Below are 25,074 nucleotides of genomic sequence, written 5' to 3' on the forward strand. Positions count from 1 at the left end.
ACAGTCGCTTTCATTTTAATACTCACTTCTCTTTGCTGAGGGAAATAACAAAAGGAAATACAGATTTCGGATGCTGCACAATGCATATAGCAGGAGAGCATCCCAATGCTACAAGCAAAGCTGCTGCAGCATCTCAGTGTCATAAATCACACAATCCTCCACACTATGAAAGGTTGTTAAAGTAAAGGGAAATAATTAGCTCACTGATGAGCTGTTACCGATACTTGAACTCTGATGTCGACACAAAGGAGAATAAAACGGCTCCGAGCAACACAAGACTTGTAAGTTGTCAACACATCCAAAGCCAAAACAGCTTCAAAGAGAAGAGACAGAAGGAGAAGAAGAAGAGAAACAACAAAAAAACTCAAGAGTCAGTGAGGCTGAAGGCAAAAGGCCATCATTTCCCCCCGCCGGCGCATCCTGCCAGCCCGCCTCTGTCCCCTCCCTTGCAAACTTATCCTCCGGTCAATCAAAGACCTATTCAACCTCGGTGTATAAGTTAATACCAGAGCTCGCACTTGAGCTTTTCAACAGACACCGAGGTAAAAACTGAGATGTGTCTTTCCGCCGCTCGCCCGAAAATGCCGTTTATTCTGTCACTGAGTGGACATCATGCCTGCTGTTCTATTTAAGCTGTCAAGCATCACAGCCTCAAAACAGGCCCAGCTGGCTCCCTGCGAGCACATCCACAGCAAGATTGATGACGGGAAGCCTGGCAGAGTGAGGCCAGCACAGGCGAGCCTTTGTGTCGTTCTGTATGTACACATCATTTTCTCTCATTCCACTGGAGGATCAGCAACAGCAGATTAAATGGCAGAATGAATTTCCATCAGACCATACACATTTGCTCAAGTGAATTTGTGTAACCATTCAATGTAACACGGAATTAATTATGCATGCTTGTATCCATCGCCGCAATGCCATCCTGGTAATGTGGACTAAAACATAATTGATATATTCATGCATTAAAATCATATTTTATCACAATGTCAGATAGAAAGCATTTTATCTGTTCTTTTGTAGTTTTGCACACACGGTAAATTAGATTTCATACATTGAAAAAAAACGCCTTTGAAAGAGAAGGCAAGTTGAATACGAGTACACTTAGCTTTAAATTACCATATACTTTGATAGTGCAGAGATAATAGTGAAGTTCATCAGAGAGAATGAACAATTGCGAGCCCAGGTGCTTGTCATTTACAGGCTTTTAATACCTCCATAGGCTTCATAAGACACCTCCACCCACCGTCAGCGCATGTGTAAATGCTACTATCAAATGTAGGATGAAAAGAGCTGCATGTGCAACTCGTCCTGTCAGAACCTCTTGCCAGGACTGCAGCTGAAAACCAGCCAGTTGGCAATCACTGGGATTGTTACAGAAATGTTGATGAATGTGCACCGTCCTTATAAATAAAGAAATGAAATGAATGGGTGTGCACACCTGAATGCTACTTCCCCACTATACACCACAGCATGTTTTATTATCAGTTAACGTGGCACAACCGAAGATGAAAAAAAATAAAATAAAATTGGAAAGGCTCAGGACAGAGAGAAATTATTCCAGCAGAAAATAATGCAAATACTCACACACGGCTGTTTAACCACTTGTACTTAGCTCCCATTCCATATTTGTGTGAACCTGACTTCTATTCTCTTTGATTACCCACCAGCTGAGTGCTTGCAGTTCATTACAGCATTCTCCAGACATGTAGTCTGTGCCAATGGGGATGCAATATGAGATAAATTGATATGTTAGAGTCATGTATCTATTTTCCATCATGCTGAATACAAGACAACAAAGCATGGGAAGGCGGAGGAATACCGAATTACAAATAAATAAAAAAAGAAGAAAAACTGAAAGAGGAAAAAAAATATTCCCATTAGATTCATTAGTAGTCTCCCAGTTTTTGGTATCAGAGGGGATGTCTTCATCTCTACTCCAGATTGAGAAATCAACACAACAAAGGCAGACAAATAAGACAGATAAATAAAATATATCTTCATAATTTAGCTATCCCAATACAAAGTTGAATGTTGATGATGAAATGATGATGAATGGTGATGGAAATGTCAATATTAGTACTGTAGACTCTTCAGTGGATAAACTGGAAGTTTTCATTCATTTAAAGCTAAATAAAACATTGTTGTTGAGACAACTTTCGCAATACACAATCAACGAAAATATATATTTTTTTCTCATTAATCATTTAAGGAAATTCAGTTGGATAATCAAATATATATACAGTAGATATCATTTGTTCCCTATTTTCAGATGCATGTTGGTAGTCCAACTCAGTACACTCTCTGTGGCGTGTTTGGAATGGAGAGAGGAAGAGCATAATTGGCACTGAGTAGCAATAGACTGAGCACCTGTATAGAGACTTATTAGTGTTGCCACTGTTACACAGCCAGTGTTCGCATTAACAGCCGTTAACTTACCAGAAATGTTGCAAGCTCAGCGTCAAGCTTCATTGTTTTACTCATGGGTCCAGAGATGGAAAGCAATAACTTTAATTCTGCCTCTACTGTTTAGCTTTCTGTTATTTTCTATTACTAAAATGAACATGCTAACTAGCTAGCTTCAGCCAATAGCAAGTCCCTGTAGAGGTAGCCCTGCTCACCCTGGTAAACAACTGCTTGTGCTAACATTGGGTAGAGTAGAAAACAAAGAGCTCCATGAACTAAATATTAAGTGATAAATCATTTATGTTTACAAATTAATAATGATGTAATTACTTATGAATGCACCACATTAAATGGTTGTCATTAAAAAAGAGGGACTGGAACAGGTTAGAAAAATACTCCTAACTGTAATTAAGTTTATGCATGTGTTTTAACTGACGTATAGATTAATGCTCGTAGGCCTTGGTGTACATAATGTTCAGATCCATCACTGCAACAGATGGGAGCATGAAGCCTTGTTGTGTCTGGTGTTATAGCTGATGTCTCATAGAGATTACTCAGAAGCGTGTCACGGCACACATGGTGAGAAGACGGAGGTGGCCAGTACTTTAAGCGAGGAGAGACACGGTGCGGTGGCGGTGACACACTCGTCCTGATGGATATTTGCTCTTTACAAGGTCAACATGTTGCTGTGGGTGTAGAACCTGTGATTATCAGGCTCAACCGTCCACACCGTGTTGTGTTGTGTTGTGTTGTAATATATAACCCATTATGACAAAGTGAATGCATGAACATTTTTGGAAATGCAATAAAAACAAAAACTGAGATGTCTTATTTACAAACTCAGATGTTCAGATGACTACACTGTGAAGGCCCTTGGCAGCAGTTACAGCTCCCAGTCTTCTTGGACAAGTCTCTACAAGCATTTCACAGCTGGATTTGGCCAGTTTATCCCACTCTTCTTGGCAGATCCTCTCAAGCGCCAACACCGATGTTGTCTTGCTTCAGCACTGAACATTAAATTTGAAAGGAAACAACTCTGTGACACAGATTTAATTTACCTTTTGTTCTAGCTTCATTTTAAAACACAAATTATGTCTTTGCCTAATGCTCTATAGCTACTGTAATTTACTTGCACCTTTGTTATAGCAGCTAAGATATTAGTGCCTCCCCACAGCCCACACACCTGAGGGCCACTCCCAGGAAAGTGTCTTCTTCAAGGCTGCTAGTTAAACAAACCCATCCTCCAAATACAGGTCCCTCTCCCCCTACCTTCCTGCAGCACAACTGTAGGTTGTGGGTTGTATGTTTTGGTGCTGGGGAAATCCTTTGATATAGCTAAAAGATGAAGGAGACACACTCTGCCTCAATACTGTGAAAGATGACTGGCTAACAAAGCCTATTGTAGTTTTGCAATGCAGCCGGTGTCTAAATTAAGACTATGAGACACTTAGTAGTCGATAAGGCTGACTTTTCATATGACAAAGTATCATTGATTTTCTAAGTAAATGCAAGATGTGCTGTATGACTGCTTGACAGCACATGCATCTTCCTTCATCCATTAACTTTAGCGTCTCCACATGCTACAGTGGCATCACTCTGTGCATCTCTGCTCGCTGTCACAGTGCTGCCAGACCTTCTGCAGCCAAATTGGCCGTCTTCTCTGGGGCTTCTTTAATGAGGGGATCTCTACCAGAAAGCTCACTGCCTCCCAGTAAGTGGTTTCTTAAATTATTCTGGAGGTCATTAATGCAGAGGACCCACTACAGGTAGGCAGAGCAGCACTCAAAGATTCCTACGGTATGTTCTCTTTAAAAACACAGATGAATATTTCAGTCCAACATGTTTTTGTCTCACCCTAACATCATCAATACAATTAATGTTTTTCCACTTATGAATCAGTACTAAAACTGTGTCTAATTATAAACCGATAGACATTGATATATGTCGGAGCTTTTGTGAGGCATGTCTCCTCAGTTTATCAATTAAATGTTAGATAATCCCTTGAAAATATTAGTTTTAATAGATGGTGAACTATGTGATCTGATGAAAATTAATGTAAAGTTTGTTTCCACTGAGCTCATTCACTGTTTTAATATATTTAATGATTCAACTTCAGTTTCTCCAGTTATTTAGTTTTTTTTAAATAACAAATCACACAATATTGATTTATCATGCAGAGCTTGTCACACAATATTTATCCAATTTGTTTAATGAAAAGCAGGTTGTTATTATTATCTAGCTCCATAATGGTATCCTGGAACCATGATTAACACTTGTAAAAACTGTAATATTATCTCTGTAAAGGGGCCGTGCAGGAGGAAGCACTCTGCCGCAATGTAAATATAGAAATTAGATTAGTTCAATCTCAGTGGGTGGAGTCACAGGATTTCTAATAGAAATCACAGGAATCATGACCGAACCGTTACCAAGGAGAATGTGCAAGGTTTCAGGACATTTATACAACATAATCCAGATAACAAAATTCTTTATCGAGCGATGTCAGAGCTGGTATGTCAGCTCATCCACCACTTAACTCCACGCTGAAAGATCTAAACAGGTACCGAAGGTCGACCAGGAACTCAGGTGTGTTATCCACCATGTAATACACCGTGTTGCATTGTCACTGTCAGAATAGTAGAAGGCTGACTCTAGCATGGCCACAGATTCACCTTAAACTGTGTGTGATAAATAACACAGCCTTCACAAGTATATGACTGTCCTATATAAGCACGCACAGTACCTCAGACTGCACGGAAGCCTACTGTATCACAAGAAGTACACACAGCAAACACTTAAAGGAGACATATTCTGCCTCCTTTCCACAAATTAAAATAGTTCCCAGGTGTCTTAAAGACATGTCTGTGACATGCTTTGGTCAAAATACCCCAGGATCAAACATCACAGCTCTTTTCATCCTCTCAAAACAGCCCTGTTCAGAACGGCTGGTTTCAGTGTCTGTCCCTTTAAATGCAAATGAACAACTGCTTGCCCCGCGCCACCGCCCCATCCTAGTTAGATCACTGAAAGACAACTGAGGGAACAGCTTGTAAAACCACATGGATTTTTAGTCTGCACATTACAGATCTTTTTGTCAATTCTCACATTTTGGGGGCCGGAAGGCAAGACAAACACCAAAAATTGAGCGTAGCGTTAGTTCTGGCAGGCCACAACGTCAAGCTCGAACTGCATAGCTGTCATCGCCGGCGCAGATCAGCTGATGGCTCAGCTGACTCTGCGTGTCCGCTCCCTATTGGGAAATTGCATTCAGAGCGGGGTATTTAAACTGCTCTCGCCCGACCCTCCTTCCTGCTTCCTCTGCTGCTGGCACTTTCGTAACCCACCTCCACCCCAGCTCCTCCTGTCATTGTATTCATGTTGGTTGCTCTGCTCTGTCTGGGTTTTCTTTGCTGCTGCGCTCCCTGCTTATGCCGTTCATGATGGCTCGTGAAGGGCAGGAAGGTGCTCTTCCTGCCTCAGGCTTTCCACGCAAGCGCGTGGAAGAGCAGGGGGTCCCAGAACAGTATCATACCGCCAAATAAAACTGTGCAAGTAAATAAAGATTATTTTGACAAAAGTGGTCCTGACTGAACATATGTTAAAGAGCCCTCAAAAAGTGATATTTCCATAATATGTCCCCTTTTAAAGGTGTCGGTTACAGTAACACAGAGGATATCGCAAATCCTGAGGTACAATCCTGTGGTAATCATCCAAAAACACAACACAAGTCTCCATAGGAAATTATGTCGACAGCAACATGAGGGAGTAGTTTCTGCAAAAACTCTATGGGCTCTTAAAAAAAAAAATGTAGTGCTGCTCAGAGGGCATATCATAAACTCCTATAAGGTAAATGCAATAATAGCTGGGGCTCATAGTAAACAACCTGCACCACCACCCACTGGTTCTGTTTAGCCTCACAACACTTATGGTAAAGGGGAGGTTCGTGTCTGGTCTCTGGTGTGACTCTCACACACTCTGTATGCCGCCCTGAACTCCACAACCACTTCCTGGAATCTCCACCGACATTAACAATACAGCTAGTCATTCAAAAACAGTTGCAACTGATTCCAGTCAGCAGTTACATTGCATCTTATCTTATAGCCAAATAGGATGACAATAATGTAACATTTCCTGTGTAAAAGTTAGATTATTCTGTTGGCATTAGACCAAGCCCTAATAACCCTGTAAATGCTTCCTTTTGACAAATGGCTGTACTTATAGAGTTGGGTTTTATATGAGTGGTAGCCTCTGGAGATCAATCATCAGTGAACAGGCTGATAGCAACAAAGCACTATCAAAGCTACGGTGTTGAAACAGACTCATATTTTCATATTAGATGACCAGAAAATGTGTTTGGCTGTTGTTGAAACTAACAGGTGCACAACATTGACTGTAACAGCATGAACTCACACAACAGTAGGCCAAAGTAGCATAAGCACCATTACATGGGGTGTGTTGGACCACGGAATCTCAATTGATTAAAGGGCTATGAACCATCTGCCACCTTTTGAAGGCTGTACAAAGAGATTGATGATGTTTATCATGTTCCTATAAAACTCCAGAGGTGGCTTCAGAGCCAGACCATAACTGCTCTGTAAATCGATATCTATACGACAGACAAGGCAAAGCTGATGGAGGCGCGGTTTGAGTCCAGGATGTACATGTATGTCAGTGTGTGTATGTGTGTGTGTGTAACTAAGTGTGTCCGTGCATGTGTGTGTGTGTGTGTGTGTGTGTGTGTGTGTGTGTGTGTGTGTGTGTGTGTGTGTGCTTGTGCTACGGGCCTGAAATTGAAGCATCTGCTACCAAGCGCACCCATTCCAAGTGTGGAAATGGGTTTCAAACAAACCAATAACTTAGCTGAAAATCAACTAGCTCCAACCGGAGGAACATTCAAAATAAATAAATAAGGAGGAACTGACGTGTGGTTTCCACATCTGACAGTTTAATTCTGGTCCCAGGAGGAAATCGGAAATATATTCAACCGTTAAGAGACAGCAAATATTCCTACACGGTTAAGAGTAAGACTGGCTCAAACTTTTCGACAGCATCTACTCTGACTCCGGAGTCCTTTAAGCGTATTTATTGAGACTGATTGTAATTACTGAACTGTTCTTACCTCATCAGCACACCATTTATCCCCATTAATCTGCACCATTTCATGCAGATAAAGGCCTCTAATTTTACCCACAGTGAATCATTGTTGATTACTTTACAACCCTGCATTCCTTAGATAAGACACACAGCCGCCATCTCACCATATACATAAATCTTTAGTCCTTATCCTCCGCTCTTATCTGTCTTGTTTATCAAATCTCTATCTCTCTTATCCTGGCCTTTTTTTATAGAAACTACTACTAATTTACTAATTAATTAAAAATTTCTCAGCAGTTACCAGCATGAGAGAAGTATTAGAAAGTGAGCGCAGACAAAAGGACGTACAAAGGCAGCTCTGTGCTCACCTCGGCGGCAATGCTATCTTCAAACATCTCAACGGATGCTCTGATTGGAAATTGTTTTGCACACATCCCAAATTGTTTTTAATTAAAAAGATTGAATGATATCAAACGATCTGGAACTGTTTGTTACATGTTTTGAACCTATTCCCAAGTTTACGCTTTAAAACATTTCTAATTACTGAGAAAACAACAGAGTTTCATGTGAAAACAAGTGTGAATTCAACATACTGTCACCGCCAGTCGAATTATATGCTATGCTGCTGCCCCAGAAATACTGTTACTGAGATACAAACAACATAATCTTTGAAACTCTGTAATTTGAGTAAATGGATTAGACTTTGGCTCTCAGACTGCTCCACCTGACCACTCCTCTGATTGATGAAATCCATCCTTTTGATAAAGAGATTATGTATATGGCATCAGATTGCCTCTCAAACACAAAGTAATCTCTCGCAGCCTCCACTCCAATCCCCACAGCTGAATATCTCTGTATAGCAATCAATCAGAGCTCGCACAATCATTTGGATGTGCATCACTTCCCAGGGAACTGCTGAAGCCTCGCGCTTTAAAGAGACGGTGACCCGTCTGCAATCTGCACATTCAGACTGAAGTCAACTACGGTGAGATCAGAAGAATGTCATCGGTTAGGAAAGGGTTCTATCACGATGCTACATGTATCAATGCTGTATGCTGTTTTATTGGAAATTGCATCAGATTTCCATCATTGCAAAAATGGTATCTATTACATATCTAAAGATGACTTTTTACATGCAATGCTAGTATGATAAAGCAATACTGAATTACAGGGTATTGTGAATACAATGGCAAGCAGATTTAACATTTAAAAGCTAAGTTTGACTATCCGGAATTAGCATTGTAGATATCAACAATGTTTTTCTGACTAGTCATAATTACATTTTGAATAGTTGGATTTTTTATTCAAGATGTCTGTAATTCCGTTTTGCCGAGTTAAAAAGAACATTTCAGATATCCACAACTACATTCTTCCTAGGACAAATGACGTCACTTTTGCCATTCATGTGTATGGGGTTTGTACAGATATCTACAATTCAGTTGTGAATTATGATATCTGTAACTGAATTATGACTGGTAGTAATTCCAGTTTGAGATATTTACAACGTCATTTTGACTAGTCATAATTCCAGTTACAGATATCTACAACGTCATTTCGCCCAGTCAAAACTTAATTTAATATATCAGAAAAGTGACATGTAGGCTAGATATATTAACTTGCAGTGAATTAAAGATATCTTGAACTGGAATTATGACTAGTCAGAATCAAATTCTAGATATCTCAAACTGGAATTACTACTAGTCGTAATCCAGTTACAGATATCCATAATTCACAAAGCAGATATCTGCTCTATCTGGAAGAACATAGTTGTGGATATCTGAAATATTATTTTTGACAAGGCAAAACTGTATTACAAGTTGGGTTTCCATCCACCTTTTCTTATGCGCATTTTGTGAAAATGCGCATAAATACTTGAATGGAAACGCCAGAAATTCGAATAAAGGCAGTAAATGCGCATAAAAGTTTATACGCTTGGAGGGGGTGGATTTGTCAGCGTATCGAATAAAGGAAATGCGAGTTTTTGTGATGGAAACAGATTATGCGAATTGAGGCAGAGTTTGTGGGTGAAGCTGCTGGACTTCACCCAGCGACGCCCCGGTCTCCCAGCTCTCGTCTCTGCACCCCGAGACACAAACGCGCTCCGTAACCCATAATCTTTTGTTTATGACGGTTAAGACTACACAAACACACGCCGTAACATCGTTATGTAACTTATTGATTTTTCACCGGCTTCGTATGTAAACAGATGCACATGGAGGAGAGGAGCATAACCAAAACAGCGGAAAAGCGAGCGGACTGTCACAGTTCCCGACTGTCTTTCTGTGTAAATATCTCATGTTACAACATGAAAACCTGCAGCTTATATTCAAGTGCGGCCTATATATGTATTTTCTTTTCAAATGTAGCTGGTGCGGATTATACAGGTGCGTCTATAGTCCGGAAAGTACGTAAATTGTCCATGATGTTGAGTGTCAGCTGAGTGTCAACTGTTGGATACATTCACGCTCTCTTATGACGTAATCTCACGGTGCACTCCTCCTAATCGCAAAACACTAATGAATGGAAACGGGCATAAATTCGCTTTGCATTTTCACAAAATCCGCTTTTAAATTCGATACGACTTGGATGGAAACCCAGCTACAGATAGCCTATCTGCAACACATATCCAATGTTAAAATGGCTTGCCACAGAATTCTCTCTGCTACCAGCTTCATATGACACATGAGTTGTAAAACTTTTTTTTCCGTAAGTAATGTCTGTGCTTGCGTGTGTGTGTGTGCCTGTGTGTGCCTGTGTGTGTAGGTGTGTGTGTGTGTGTGTGTGTGTGGCTGTTTTCTAACTCGCGGCTGATAGCGCTGCACCGATCCGAAGTGACACGGCTCATTTCACTTAAGACAAGTGTATGGATTTAGGGCAGGGCACAGAGTGTCCCAAAAAGTTTGAAAGTGCACTGGAAAGACAGACCACTATCTAGGATTACAAAGGTGGCCCTGCCCTTGTTCCAGAGCTAATTTTATCAGATGTACTACCATGGTCAGGAAGCATTCTATTTTATTTGCCGGGCAAATGTGCCACCCGTGAGGCAGACAAATGAGCGCATTACACTTTGTTGAGAACAACATCATTGACCCCGTGCTCCCTCACAGCTATAGATTTTCCTCCAATGTGAGCTCTATATCCACAAGGGCACAAACAAGGCCCTGCCAATGATTGATTTAAGCACGATTTCACCAGTTAAGGTATTAATCTATCGGGGCACCTTGCCAGAGTACTTCATATGTCAGAAAATTACCATACCATTTGTGCCTCCTTTCCAAAACTGAGGCATTATCTATTATTTATATAAAAAAAGAAATCGGGCAGCGCTCCGTCTTTCCTGTGTGGTTACCGTGTGCCAGACAGAAAACATTCCCCAACAAAAATCTGCTCCCTCCCCTCTGTTTGCGTGCTCCTCCACTATGTCTTTGGAATGGATTTCTGGAAGACAGGAACACCATCAGGTGAAGAAATAAAACTCAGAGGCTTCACTGTGTAATATAAAGGCAGCACACAGAGGGGCTGGCTGTGGTAATGGTTCATGCTGACACACACAAGCAGGGGATGGTCACTTAAAAGTTCAGCTCTGTGGCAGTTAAGGAAAAAAATGACATTGGTCTGCTTGGTTATGAAGTTCTATTCATTGCTGCTCTCACTTTGAATAAAATTGAAAAACTCTTACATAAATTTATATACAAACTAAGCTAATCCTTACAGAAAGGTGAACTATATCCTCAAACATGAGTGCTGCCACTTTATATGTCAACTATAAACTGATATATTATTATTGTGTACATCCTCAGGACGTATAGATATACTGTATGTTTATGAAATATATTAAATGCTCCTAATTCTTATATGTATATAGATTAATATTATGGATATTTTTTATACATATTTAACAATATATTGGGACCCAGTTCATTCAAGAAGGTTATTTTGTCACACATATAAAATAGCTCCCTTCCCCACAAGTCTCTAACCTCTCACACCTGATGATAACCTTCCCCTAAGGACCTTTACTTACTACCCAGTGACTGTTGGTCACAGCGACATGTGACCCCCCCAATGGGGTCAAGAAAACAAGACCAGCCCCCCCCACCCCCCCCTCTCTGCCTGGCCCCTAGTCCAGGTCACTCACTGCTACCTGAAGCAATAGCTGTAGTGCAGGTCTGCTCTCAGCCCACTGCAACACTCCTCCTCTCAACAGCAGCCTGCTTAGGATGAACTGAGAGTGCACACAAGGTCAGTGGCTGTTCTCTGCAGTAATGATAATAATGATAGTAATAATTTAAAACTGACACCAATATTGGCTACCGTTGCCTGTTTCAGGCTGGTGTCTCGGATGATTATTATTAATAACAAGATTTTAATGTGTATGTGTCATTAATTTATCAATGTATTGATACATAACTGATGCTGTGAGGCAACAGTTTGTATTAAATGTAAGTTTATCATACATGTAATCATTTTGTTATAATGCTTTTTTTGTTTGTAAGAATGCATAATGATAAATTTAGACATGAATTCAGTATAAAGACTTTTCTATGAATATACTGTATTTTATTTATGCAACAACATATTATGTCTACAGATAAAGATACAGATTTGTATAGGGTAAACATATTGTAAGTGTCAAATAAGAAGCATTTCCCTATTTAACTAAGAGGTCTCTTGTTGACTCAACTTGTTCCGCAGTTTGATGACTGACAGGACTAAGCCATTAAGTGCTATGTAATGATTTAGCTCAGGAACACACTGAGGGAATAACATAACATTAAGCATATTATGTAATGTAGAACAAAAACCAAGCTAATGCTGTATTTACTTAAAGCTCAACACACACTGAACTCTAATCGTCTCAGACATTTCTGCTGTTTATTCTCACATATTGCTGAGTAAAAAAAGTAGCTATTGCAGCTATGTTGATATATATGCATATAAGGTTGGTGTAATATATATTAAAAATATACAGTATATCATATCTATCACTGGGTGTACTGTTTTGACATGGCAGATGAACAGTCCGCAGAGGCTTCTTCATTTCACTCAGCACTGCGGTCATCTCAGGGCAAGACACTGGAGGAGGTGATTTAAGATGCTGAACATGACCTCATAGGAGTCAAATTTGCAGCATTAATCAAATGACATCAAAAGTGTTCTCTATGCATCTGTCAACACTGCCTCCGTCATAATACTATTTTTTTATTAGAGGTATTCATTCTGGCTTGTGAAATAGAAAAGCGATAAGCTGAGTTCATACCTCAAAAGATGCTCAGTGGTTCAGGATTCAAAGGTAAAACGGAGAAATCAGAGCTTGTTACAACACTTTTAAATGTAATCTGCTGGATATGAAGACTTACACATGAATTGATTTCCAGGTTCAAACGCCCGTGATAGCGAGCTTTCATCTCACTAAAGACAAAATCAAATCTGTGATGTAATCAACAGCAATTTGTATGATCTGCCATTAAATTCTACTGTAGGCTGTATTTTAAGTGTCACCGTGCTGCATATCTCCACGCACTCACCACCGTTATCCAGCCCCTCGCCTGTTCCCAGCCCTGTAATTAAACCTTTATGACCACGATAGCGTCGACCCACCCTATATATTTAGTGGCGGGGTCAGAGGAGGTCGCTGTCAACACTCGGCTTTTCATGCCTCTCATTACTCTCAATGCCAAGTAAAGGGACACCAGACACTCGGTAAGAAGGTTGAACGTCTGCAACCTCAATATTCATCCCACGCTGTGGCTGGACCCGTCCTGTATCTGTCACGCTGCTGTAGTTTTGCGAGATGGAGGAGAGTGCCATTTAGCTGCTTCCACGGAAACATCCTGCAGTTTCATTCTGAACGGTCAACACGGCGCTGTCTGAGATAAATGGGCCATGTGTCATAATTATCCCTCCAGGTCAGTACACTATTAGAGGCGTATGACTGTGTGTGTTTGTGTGTGTATGCGTGTTCCCCAGAAAGTAACAAATAATGATAGAATAATGATATTGAAGTTTTCTGCTTTATTTTTTTTCCTCTGTCTTTGCAAAAGTCAGAAGGCCCCATTAAGTGCTGGACAGATCGGCCTATTTTTTCCCCCACATGAAACGCTTCGTTAAAAGCAGGATTCGCTTAATATTTCTTAAACATTTGTACCATAGCCAGCGTGTTTGTTTGATTTATCCTTGCCTCTTTAAACTTGTACAGAAGGGCCGTTTCCTCAGGTGACGTGACAGATGGAAATAGCTAATTACTGCACTTTCATCCCTGATTCTTTACTGCTGGATTTCAAAAAAAAAAAAAAGAAAAACCATCAGAGGCTGCTCGCAGAACTTGACGAGCAAGCAGATATCGCACACATGCTCAAACAGTATGGTACAATTAAATAAAGCTGACGACTATTAAACCGTATGATGAAAATTATGAGATTTGAACATCACACAAAAAGTAATTTGACACAGATTACTGGTATATTAAAAGGCTGGACCGCTGCATCGACTGTTGTCAAATATCCACCGTTTTGTTGAATATCATATTGAGGAAGCTGAAATAAACAATTCAATTAGAATATTGGGTAAAAACAGAAAAGGTATCTGCAGGGTGTAGAGACACCCTCTGTGTAAACAGGAAGTGCCTGCGTCACACTGGCAGTGAATGATATTGATTGGCCAATTACCAACCTTGGCAGCATTGTAGCTCATTTGTTACCAAAAAAAAACAAAAAACTATTGGGTTGGAATCTAACAAACCAGCAAAGAAAAAAAAAAATCTCAATCAAACCCATAGTTTGTTTTAGATTGATTACTGTTGGATGAATTCATGTGATCAACTGGATTAGCAGTCCACAGAAATGAAAGAAGCCGTGCTGTTTCGCTGCGATGATCAAAACAAGAGTAAAAGTGTGAGGAAGTTGATTGTCAGATGAATGACAGCTCAACATGTGCTATCAGCTTGAGCTTTCATCCTGTTGTTCTGTGGACACTAATGCAGGGGGATGAAATGAAATGTCTTGTTTTGACAGTTCAATATAACAATTTGATCTGTTTGACAAATGATTTAAATCACTACATTTCTCCACACAAGTAAGTATTCTAGTTTTTTTTTTCTACAATATAATTTCTGACACTTTCACTGTTCAAACTTTTGAGAACCAGCCTGGAATCATGCATGATAATGACACTATTTACTTTCTTTTGGTTTTGCAAAGATGTCACTATTCCATCTGTCATCACAGTTAGTGCTAATTAGATACTGACAATTATTGTTAAACACACACACTACACACAGAGACATGCAGATGCACACTGACACACAGGGCCTAGTTTTGTTTTGGGGTTTTTTTGGGCGGGGGAGAGATGGTCCCACGTGTTAGCTGAAAAGTGATTACCTGCTCTTGGGCTCCAGATTTATTAGACCTGTGTAAACGTCAGTGTGACCTTTTTCAGTTTGCTCAAACTGGAGCTAAATCAAATCAGGAAAACCGCCTTGAAATGCAGTCCCCCGTCTCTCAGACGGGCCCGCGGACAGGTCTGGGTGTGCAGACGTGCAATACCGGCGCGGCGCGAGCAAACAAGAAAAGGGGAAATTCTGAAATTACACTGAAGCTTGAACTTAAACTAATTATGCTCTGGGGTAGTTGTTAATTTCTAGTTGGGAGCCACCTGGCAACAGTAAATCACCTCACCCATAATTGTCTGGCCAGTGTGCCATACACCTTTCCCACATCCAATATTATTTCTCCCCCACTTCCACACCTGTCAATTACAATTTGAAAAGAATATTTCCTGCAAATTGTGCTCGGATCTAGTCGCTGAGTATCATCTGTCACCTGCCGCACCAATTCACATTCTCTGCTTCCCATTTATCAAGCCAATGACAAACTCATTTGGGATGAAGTGAGATGCTGGCGTAAATCTGTGCATTTAATGGGTCAAAGGGAGCCATAATAGACTTATCTCTCTGCTCATCTCCACTGCTCGCACACAAAGAGGATTTCTTGTAGGTTTCCTGTTTTCTTCTTCTGGTCAGTAATACTGACTGTGGCCCTGACCTGCCCGCTCCAGCCTGCTTTTATATTACTCTGCTCTCTTCAGTTCACCGGGTTGAAGGTTATAGCCACCAGTGCTTGTCAGGTGGGTTCACTTAGCCTGGGAAATGACTGGGGGCGGGATCTACTAAGATCCCAGATAGCGGGCGCTAAATTGTTTGTGCCCGCTAAAATATTGCATGTTTGGTTAGCACACGCAAAACAGGTGATCTGAAAAACTGTTACAGAATTACCCAGACGTGAGGAAATGCAGAGATGTAAGATCATGGGGCTCTAGCAGGCATCAAATCAATAAATGCATACGTTTTCTCAAAGTTAAACAGCAAAAACAGCCACCGCAATCTCTTCCTGGTTTGGTAAATCACATTGCGCACGCTAAATAAATCTATTTGCATCTACTCCTCCCAGTATTTTGCGCGTTCTGGCAGAAACGCCCATATTTACATATTCATCAAGGCAAACACGCTAAATGGATTGCATGTGCTATTTTTAGTGCTAGTTTGAGAGACGCATTCCTCTGTGCGCCCGGTTAGTAGATAAGGTTCCACATGTGTTTGCGCGCGCAATCACGTTTGCACACGTTTTAATACACGCAAACCTTTAGTAGATCTGGCCCTGGATGTGTTGCATGAGTGTTGATTTTCAACAGGTTGCACGCAGCAGATGTGACATCTCCTGGTGTTGTGTGATCTAAGTGCTTCACGTGCCTCATCAGCTCAGTGACGTCTTTGCCGTGCTCATGTCACACAGCCTTAAAGGAGACATATTATCCCCATTTTTCACAGATTAAAATAGTTCCCAGGTGTCTTAAAGACATGTCTGTGACATTTTTTGGTCAAAATACCCGAAGCTTAAACATCACAGTTCTTTTCATCTGCTCAAAACAGCCCTGTTCAGAACGACTGGTTTTAGTGCCTGTCCCTTTAAATGCAAATGAACCACTTCTCACCACTACCCTGCCCCTTCTACTGGTTCACAGGTAGAGATTGTATTATGGAAAACTATAGAAACAGCACACGCATCTACAAAATCTAAAAGCTGGGTGCCAAACAAAAAATGCATAAATTGGCAAAACACAATGTCCGCAGAACAGAAAGCAGCTCCAAAGTTAAGTCTTTATTATCACCTTAGAAGGTGATATTATGTAAATTTGAAAACTGATGACATCATTAGATGACAACTGAAGGAAGAGCTCATAAAACCACATGGATTTCAACCTCAGGAGCCAGCAAATTACAGATTTCTTTATCAATTCTCACATTTCGGGGGCCGGAAGGCAAAACAAACACCTGAATATATGTTAAAGAGCCATCAACAAGTGATATTTCCATATGTTCCCTTTTAGTCATACTTGGTAGGCTGTTAGCTCTGATTTATACTGATATCCTGGACAGACCCTGAGATCTTTTCCTCCGAGATCCTTCATCTCGGTGAAACTGAAAAATGACCTCTACATGGTTCTTAGGGAACGTCTAATATCGTTCATATGCGTCATTTTTTTTGCTGGAGTGAAAAGTTTCTCTCGCTAACTATCAGTATCAGAGATGTCGTCTCCAGGAGGAAGTATCCTGAAAGACCCGGTGAAAAGCAGAGCAGACACTGGGTGTGTTTAGAGGCTTTGTTAAGAATCCTGCTGGGAACGGGGGGAAAAGGATAACACAAGAGAAGTTACAAGACTGTCGAATCAGGGTGTATACCTGACTGAAACAAGCAATTAAAGCGTGTCTATCAATAGAGAAAAAAAAAGAAAAAAGATTTCCTCTTGAGCAACCTCAGACAGCCCCTGTAAAACTGAGTTTCTCCTAAGACGGCTACTTTTATGAGCCAAGGTGAATCCCACTGCAAAAACCAAGAGCTGAAACAACTGATTAAAATGATGCACAGAGAAAAAAGGTCGTAAAGGGAAACTTATATTTAAAAGAAAAAAAAGAAGAAAAGAACCTTGAGAGACAGACTATAGAAACGACTGAACGGTGTTAGATATTTGATTGAAAAATATCCGGCTTTTAATGCTTCCCCTTCCGCCCCTTTGCTGTTTAAAATGGCCTGCTCTTGTAAATATATATTTTTTTAAATACTCTATGGACAAGGTTTAATCACAATCTAAAATTATTTGTTAAACACAGGTGTAGCAGGAGCGGAGAGTAAGCTGGCCTCCACCATCCAGCATCTTCTGAAAGAAGCCTGAGGAAATGTGTGAAATATTAAGTGGGTGAAGTGGTTGGTGACGCCTAACTCACACACCAGGGTTGTAAAGATGCAAATGAACAAATATCTGAGCTAATAGTCGTTATTAAACTGAGCTTATAAACCAGTTTGGGGAAACATTCAGAAGCTTCTTCTCATCCTAGGGCGCTGACTATCAATGGATAAAGATGTACCAGTGGTACGTCTCATCAACCATCTCTAATTAATGTTAACTCTGCCGGTAATTTGTCTACCAAAAAGGCATTTTTGGTGCAAAATTGAGCATCTGTGACAGTGGAGAGGAGAGGGGCGGGCTCTGTCAAGAGACTGGGAAACTTTGGGCCAATAAGAGGAGCTAACTCCTCATATCAAACAGATACCACTTTTCCACCGAGCTGGTTCCAGTGCTGGTTCGGTACTGGTGCTAGTTTGGTGCTTAAAGCATAATTAAGCGATCCGGTCGTTTTGGCTAACTTCCTGTCAGCCGATGGAGTTAGCAGTCCCCGCCCTCGTCCCTACGTCACCACATTCACGCGCATCCCTTGGCTGCACACACAGAGAGGACCGCCCCTTTATGCCGTTCTCTCTCCTCATTGGATAATGGTTGTAGGATACAAGGAAAGTTTTCTCCTTGGCTTACAGCAGAGCAGAGTGACTGACAGACCCACACTTGTTAATGGGCCCATTTTCGATAAATATATGGTTTTGTCTCTATCGTTATTTTGTTATTATTAGTGGTGGCGGAGATGCTGGTCGAGCCGACCAGCGTTTCTTTACTTTAGGTTTCGTGGCGAGTCATGAGAATAACGCAGCCGAATCGCCGTTTATGGTCAGAACTACGATGGTATGTGATCGTCTTCGAACCTCTGACTTTAATTCTTGATGAATGAAAACATGAGTCTGTCTTGCGCTGGTCAAAGAATTTCATGGTGCGCATGGAGGCTCCTAAATGTAGCGTGAAAACGCTTCGCTTTTCCAAAACTCCTCCTTGTCCCTTTAACACTAGAACCGCCAAGACGGTCTCACAGACCGTTTGTGTTTTTCTTATGTAAATTAGGTTTGTTTACATTAAACCTACAGGTCTTCCAGTCCGTGACTTTTCCTAAATATATGTGTTTAATGGTTTCTGAAGCTTACAACTCATTAAAATGAAACACACTCGATTTCTGAGCAATTATACCTCGGACCGCCAGCAGCGGTCCCACAGACCGCTGCATATAAACGGCAGTTATAGATCGCTGTGTCCAGCTGTGATCACACAGCAATTATTACAATGTTTCCATTTTGTACTTATCGCACTTCTTTTTTTCACTTATTGTTTTCCTATGTGGCTATATTTATTTTTATATGAAGAGAGAGAGAGAGAGAGAGAGAGAGAAAGAGAGAGAGAGAGAGAGAGAGAGAGAGAGAGAGCGAGCGAGCACGAACGACACCGGGTGTATACGGGCAATAACTGAAACAGGCCGGTTAGAAAAGAAAAAGGAAAATTAGAGAATACAGGATATGTCCAGGAGACTCATCGGGACGTGAGGGAGGGGGGGTCGGTTGGTGGCTCAGGTAGTGATGAGGAAATTGTAAGCTGCATCTGTCAGATATAGCCTACGCATCTGTCAGCTGTCAGCTGCGTGCTCCGTGCAGATGTAACGGAGGTGCGCGGACTGTCTGTGTAACGGAGCTCCGCGCACCTCCGTTACACAGACAGTCCGCGCACCTCCGTTACATCTGCACATCTACACTTCACAAACTTTATTTTGTGGGCTCAGGACAGACTAGATCATGATTAGTCTGTGTTAGATATAAAGCGCCATGTATATAGCCTACTCACTCTCGTTTATAATGATTATTGAATTATAATGTAATAATAGCCTAATTCTCTCGGCTGCTGTCCAGTCCGGTAATAACGGGCTTCTGTGGGCGTGGAGCCTAAACTACGTAATATCCAGGTAGAACAACTGTAAAACACTGGAGTTGATAACAAACAGGCCTTGAAAAAATAAAAATCCAGTGAACAGCGACATCGACTCTTGACATGAGAGCAGCACACATGTCCAGATGCGTCACTTTCAGCTGTAGGCAGAAGTGTGTGCTGTAGGTGCAACAAGCGGTGCTGTAACATCACTCAGTCTAACCCCCCAACCACATCCAATCAAGACCCCAACACTACATAATATGAAGAAGGACTAACACTACTAAAAATTAAATCTTATTTTTTCCACTTACAGAACTGTTTGCGACTGGAAACAATGTAATTACACGTGACGGTCTGGGAGACCGCTGTGGCGTTTTAAGGGGGATTAGAATGTTGGCGGTTCTAGTGTTAAGTGATTGCTGTCGGAAGATATAACTATTTAAGATTTATATTAACACAACCATTCCGCTTACTTCTGCTTTAACTAGTTCAACTCTGGTGCCTCCAAAGAACCAGTTTGCTTTTCCACTGGTAAGACGATAAGTCAGAGCCATGCTCCCCATACAGGAGCTGTTCCTGTCTTTGCTACCTGCTCAAACCCGCGGGTGTTGGAGACCGGACCCGACGTGGGCCATCTAGTTAGCGATAATTCTCCGTTTAAACCTGGCTGAAAAAAGAAAAGAAAAAAGGAAGCCGTCTCTGTCGTAATCACTGTGAGCGGCAACTACGTTTTGACGGCGATATGTTTTGATATGAGCGGTAGCTGTTGTTAGCCACTGCCTGTAGCTCAGCTAGTTAGCTTCAACTGTGTTTACATCAATTACACATCAGACAAACAAACTTAATACGGTATCAATAAAGTCTTTGTATATCTTCGCACTGGTCCTGTTGCACAGGTCACCCCGCCCCGGGCCCCTGGAGGAACCGGTTCTTAGCTCTAGTTGGTGCTTGCTTGGACCCAGTTTTAAGAACCAAGATCCAGTTCTTCAGCGGTGGAAAGGCAAAGAACAGGTGCTAGTCAGGCACTGGCTCCGAACCAGCACTGGAGCCAGCTCGTGGTAAAAGGGGCCTCTAGACATCATGATCTTAAATACGAATACAAATGACATTATTAATCCCCAAAGGGAAATTCATTTGTCTGTCAGCTCATCGACCATTGCAGAGAAATAAAAAAGCCTGATGGCTGAAGGTACAAAGGATCTTCTTTATTCGTCCTCCAGCGAAGAGAGAGCAGCCGTCCACCACCACAATATCTCCGGCTCATCACTCTTGATGGGAAGAGAGTTAACATTTCCCATGATGATTGACGGCAGAAAGGACCTAGTTCATCTCCACTTCTAGGCCTTTAACCTTTGCACCACCAGCATGGCTACCACAAAAGCACCTCTTTATCTCAGCTGGAACAGGGTGGCGTCCTCCAGACTTGCTCAATTTTTAGTGAAAGAAGCTCCACTCCCAAAGAATCTCCTCTCCACACAGAAGTATCCATCAGTAGTTGAAAAAATATGACAAAAACACAACAAAAATAAAGCAAAGGTTGAGTAAATACTCAGAGCTACCAGACTTTGCTGCTCCCAGTTGAAGCACATGAAGATCTGTCTTATTATGGAGTCAGGACTTCACTTTGTAAAGTGGAGCTAGTCAAACCATCTGCAGCTGAAAACCTCCAAGACTTAGGAGATGGTGATGGACTTCTGAAAGATAAAAACCACATCTGCAACATGTGTCCATCGAAGGAGTCAATGTGGAGGTGGTCAGGATCTGGTGGATTGGACACCAAATATGGACGCTCTCTACAGGAAGCTGCTACTGATATACTACCAGGTTGTGTGCACTTAACATTGCTGTGGTTTGCTGGGGAGGAAGGAGCAAGAGGAGAGACTCAGCCAGACTGGTTCTGTTGTGGTCACAGAGCTGGACTCACCAACAGTGGGAGAGAGGAGGACCCTGGCGAAACGTATCTCCATCCTCTACACAACACATTCACCATGCAGAGGAGTGTGCTCAGTGACAGCCTTCTGCCCCTATTCTGCTGCACAGACAGACTTAAGAACCCTTTTGTCCCCCTGGCCATAACACTGCACAACACTGCCCAGCAAGAGCATGGAAAACAACAATAACACAGAACTTTCTGCACAGCTATTTGCACAGTTTACATAATACATAAGCATGCATAATTATATTGGAACATATTTTTTCCTTCTATTTCATTTGTCTTTCTATTTATTCTATTTCCGTTTTTTATACATGATATGGATGTACATACAGTGGTGTATATTTTTTTATTTTTGTACATTTACTTTTTCTGAGTTATATTGCTTTTTATGCCCTTATGTTATGTGTATATCTGTGCTGCTACCAGATACTTGAATTCCCTTTGGGAAGTATCTCAAGGATAAAGACTGAGCTGAGACAGAAACTTGGTCCATCCCTGCTCAACTTGTGGAGCAGCAGCCATTTGGTCTCAGTGTTTGCCCCACTACCTGGATTATCGTCTGGGCTGTGGGCCCTTTAGTTTTATGTCAACCTCTAAAATGACTAAAGGCTAAAAGTTAAGAATTCAACAAGGTCTAACTGTTTGGAATTTTGACAGCATTTTTCTTTTCCCCCTGTGACCTTAAATGTATTGATCTTCTATGTGAGAAGTTCTAATTCTGCTGCCACAACTGCTCAGTGATTTTGCTGAAAAATACCTACCACAACATTTAAACCTGTTAACTTTATATTTTAGAATCATAAGCTTCAGTTTTTGGACAAGGTGCCTAGTGTTGTCAGTGTGTTCGTACCTGTGATGACTGGCAGCCATTAGCAGTGCACTGCCAATGTCTATCTTCCAAACCCTCGTTTGTGCGTTTAAAGGGATTTTCCATATCATCAGAGGCAAATGTGTTCGTATTTATTCTAATATTCCTGTGTAGACCCACACTGCTTAAAACACACGTCTGGTGCCAACTGTATTAAACAATGTACTGTGGAAATGCTTAAATGAAAGACTTGCCAGCCTCATGCTGGGCTGCAACAAGGTCAATGCACACATGCAACCATAAGCTTGTTATAGACATATAAATATTCTGTTCCAGCTGTATAAGACCATACTTACTTTCTGGCATCTATTTCTTATGTGTGTGTGTCTTGCATCTGGGCAGCATAAAGTCCCTCTCTTTATTAAATGCTTGATCAATGTAACCTTTCTGCTTTTTATGACATTAGGGTGAAAACTGTGCTTTTTATAGATTCTCTTTAACACTCAACTTCATATTTCCTGGCTTTCTTTTTTACAGAGTGATCATTATAGCCTATATCTTCCTTATGGCTCAGTGCACTCGGAGCCAGCCATTAGGCTTCACTCTGACAGCCAAGAACAGTGAAAGTGTGAGCGGTAAAGGTTATATAGTAGCCAAGACAGAGAAATTAAGTAGATCCTGTCTGACTAATTATTTAGAGCAGGCTATCATCCTCCTCCCACATGCTGGAAAAAACTCCAAAATGGACATTCACAGTGGAATGCATCAGGAATGTAGTTTAACAGACAGTAACAGGGACCAGAGGTGTCAGCATCCAGGTCAAAAGTGATTCAACTCAAGGTCAGATATGACTCATGACTCAGCAGGTTTTATTTTTTTCTAACTGGTTGTTAAAATACTGTAAATTCTCAAATAAGAGTTTTTACTTGCTTCAACCGTCAAGCTGAAACGGCTCATATTTGGAAGACACTTCTACATGGGACAGGCTTTTTAATTCATGTCTCACAAATCTTTTGCTCAGCAAAGATTGGAACATATTATCAAATTGGTTGTTTAAAAGTGTAAGAATATTACTTCTGCAGTGATTTTAACAACATTTGTGCTCGATCCTTTAGTGCCACTTCAACTGACTAACCCAAGGCAAGAGCTGGAGATCACATTTATTTAGAATAACTTTAACTGGTGCTGATTAAACTTCTACATGAACAGAATGCTATTCAGACTTCATAAAAGGTAGCAAGTCTTCAGAGAGGACCAGTTTATTTCTTAACACTTAACTAAACGACTGAATTGTAGAGAATCCAAACCAGCGGTTCCCAAACTTTTTTGGCCACACACCCTGTTCAAAATCACAGGAAATGTCTGTTCTGATGATACAAGTCAGAGGTCCTGAAATATAATAGACATTCTACATCTCGGAGGCAAAGTCTTTCCACATACATGCTTCCTTCTCCTTTCAATCGGGGAAACAGTGGGAGAGACAGAGTCCGAGGGGGAACCGGGATCCGACACAACACCGGTGGGAGAAGTAGGTCCCTTGTGTGCCGTGGACATGCACAAAAAAAGGGTGCTGCACTGAATGCACGCCGCTACGGCATCATGTTGGGTTGTGAGCATGCATAATGCATGCATATACTGAAAGTAATGGGTTTGTGCACACAAAAGATGGTACATCTGAACGGCCGCCTATGAACATACACATGCTTTAATGTGGCAGCCAAAATCTCCCAGGCAGCCTTATATTTTACTAAAAAATATAACATCATACCTCCATATAAGTCCATATGGCTCTAATAGTGGCATTGAGGGAAAAAAAAGCAATTTAAGCAGTGCTGTCTAACTATTGTATGTACAAATTAAGCAGCTTAGACACTGCTCAAACAGGCGATCTAGTGGGCTTTGAGAAGTTTGGAACATTGACAAGAACTTCTACAGAAATTATACCCAGCCTCTCATTGAGACTGGCTTTTATTCACTCAGACCTGTAGCCAGACAGGAGAATGGCATTTCTTTGAGACTTTTATTTGAGTATTTACGTTATATAACTGTTACTCACCCACATTTATGGTGGCAACAACTCAAATTCTAACAAAAGAAAAACAAAATCACAAAAGCTTCAAATACTTCTGGTAGGAACTTTTTCTCACTAGATGCTCTGGTGCTCAGCAACAAGACAGTGACGTTTCTTTACAGTTTAATGGTAAAACCAGACAGTCTATAACCCGTTCAAATAATAAATAAAAAGTAAAAAACAAAATAAAATACAACAATAAATAAAAAATAAGAATAAATAAATAAATACATTTGAAAAGCGGCTTGTTACTGGCCCCTGCTGTTGCAGAAAACCCCGTACCTCTATCAAGTATATTCTGTGAAGTCTGCTTCTCACTGATTTGCCATCTACAAAGAAATCCAAAGGCAAAATATGTGGGTCAAGCTCAATGCTGACCTGCTCAATTATACATCATCTTCTCTCTTGAGTTGTGTGGAGCGAGTGCATGAGCTCCTCAAACACACACAAAAACCGCTTGGTGAGTCGGGCGAGCATGTAGCAGTGGTGCACGGAGTGGTGAAAACACAGAAAAAGACACCTCAGTTTGTAACAGCTGCCTTGAAGGCAACGCAGTAACTTCTGCCCCCGTAAATGTAATGCACCGATAAATAATGTAGCGATATGTGCTGCTTTCCACAATAATAA

At 41.1% G+C, this 25,074-nt stretch overlaps 1 protein-coding gene across 2 annotated transcripts in view; it reads right to left on the reverse strand.

Moving 5' to 3' along the window:
• The window catches only part of opcml (opioid binding protein/cell adhesion molecule-like), a 336,839-nt gene that overhangs the window by 146,868 nt on the left and 164,897 nt on the right, over positions 1–25,074 (reverse strand). The gene's annotated exons all lie outside the window — the stretch shown is intronic.

This window comes from Trachurus japonicus, chromosome 14, assembly GCF_045865225.1.
Source record: "Trachurus japonicus isolate A0001 chromosome 14, Traja_1.0".
NCBI classification, from domain to species: Eukaryota; Metazoa; Chordata; class Actinopteri; order Carangiformes; family Carangidae; genus Trachurus; species Trachurus japonicus.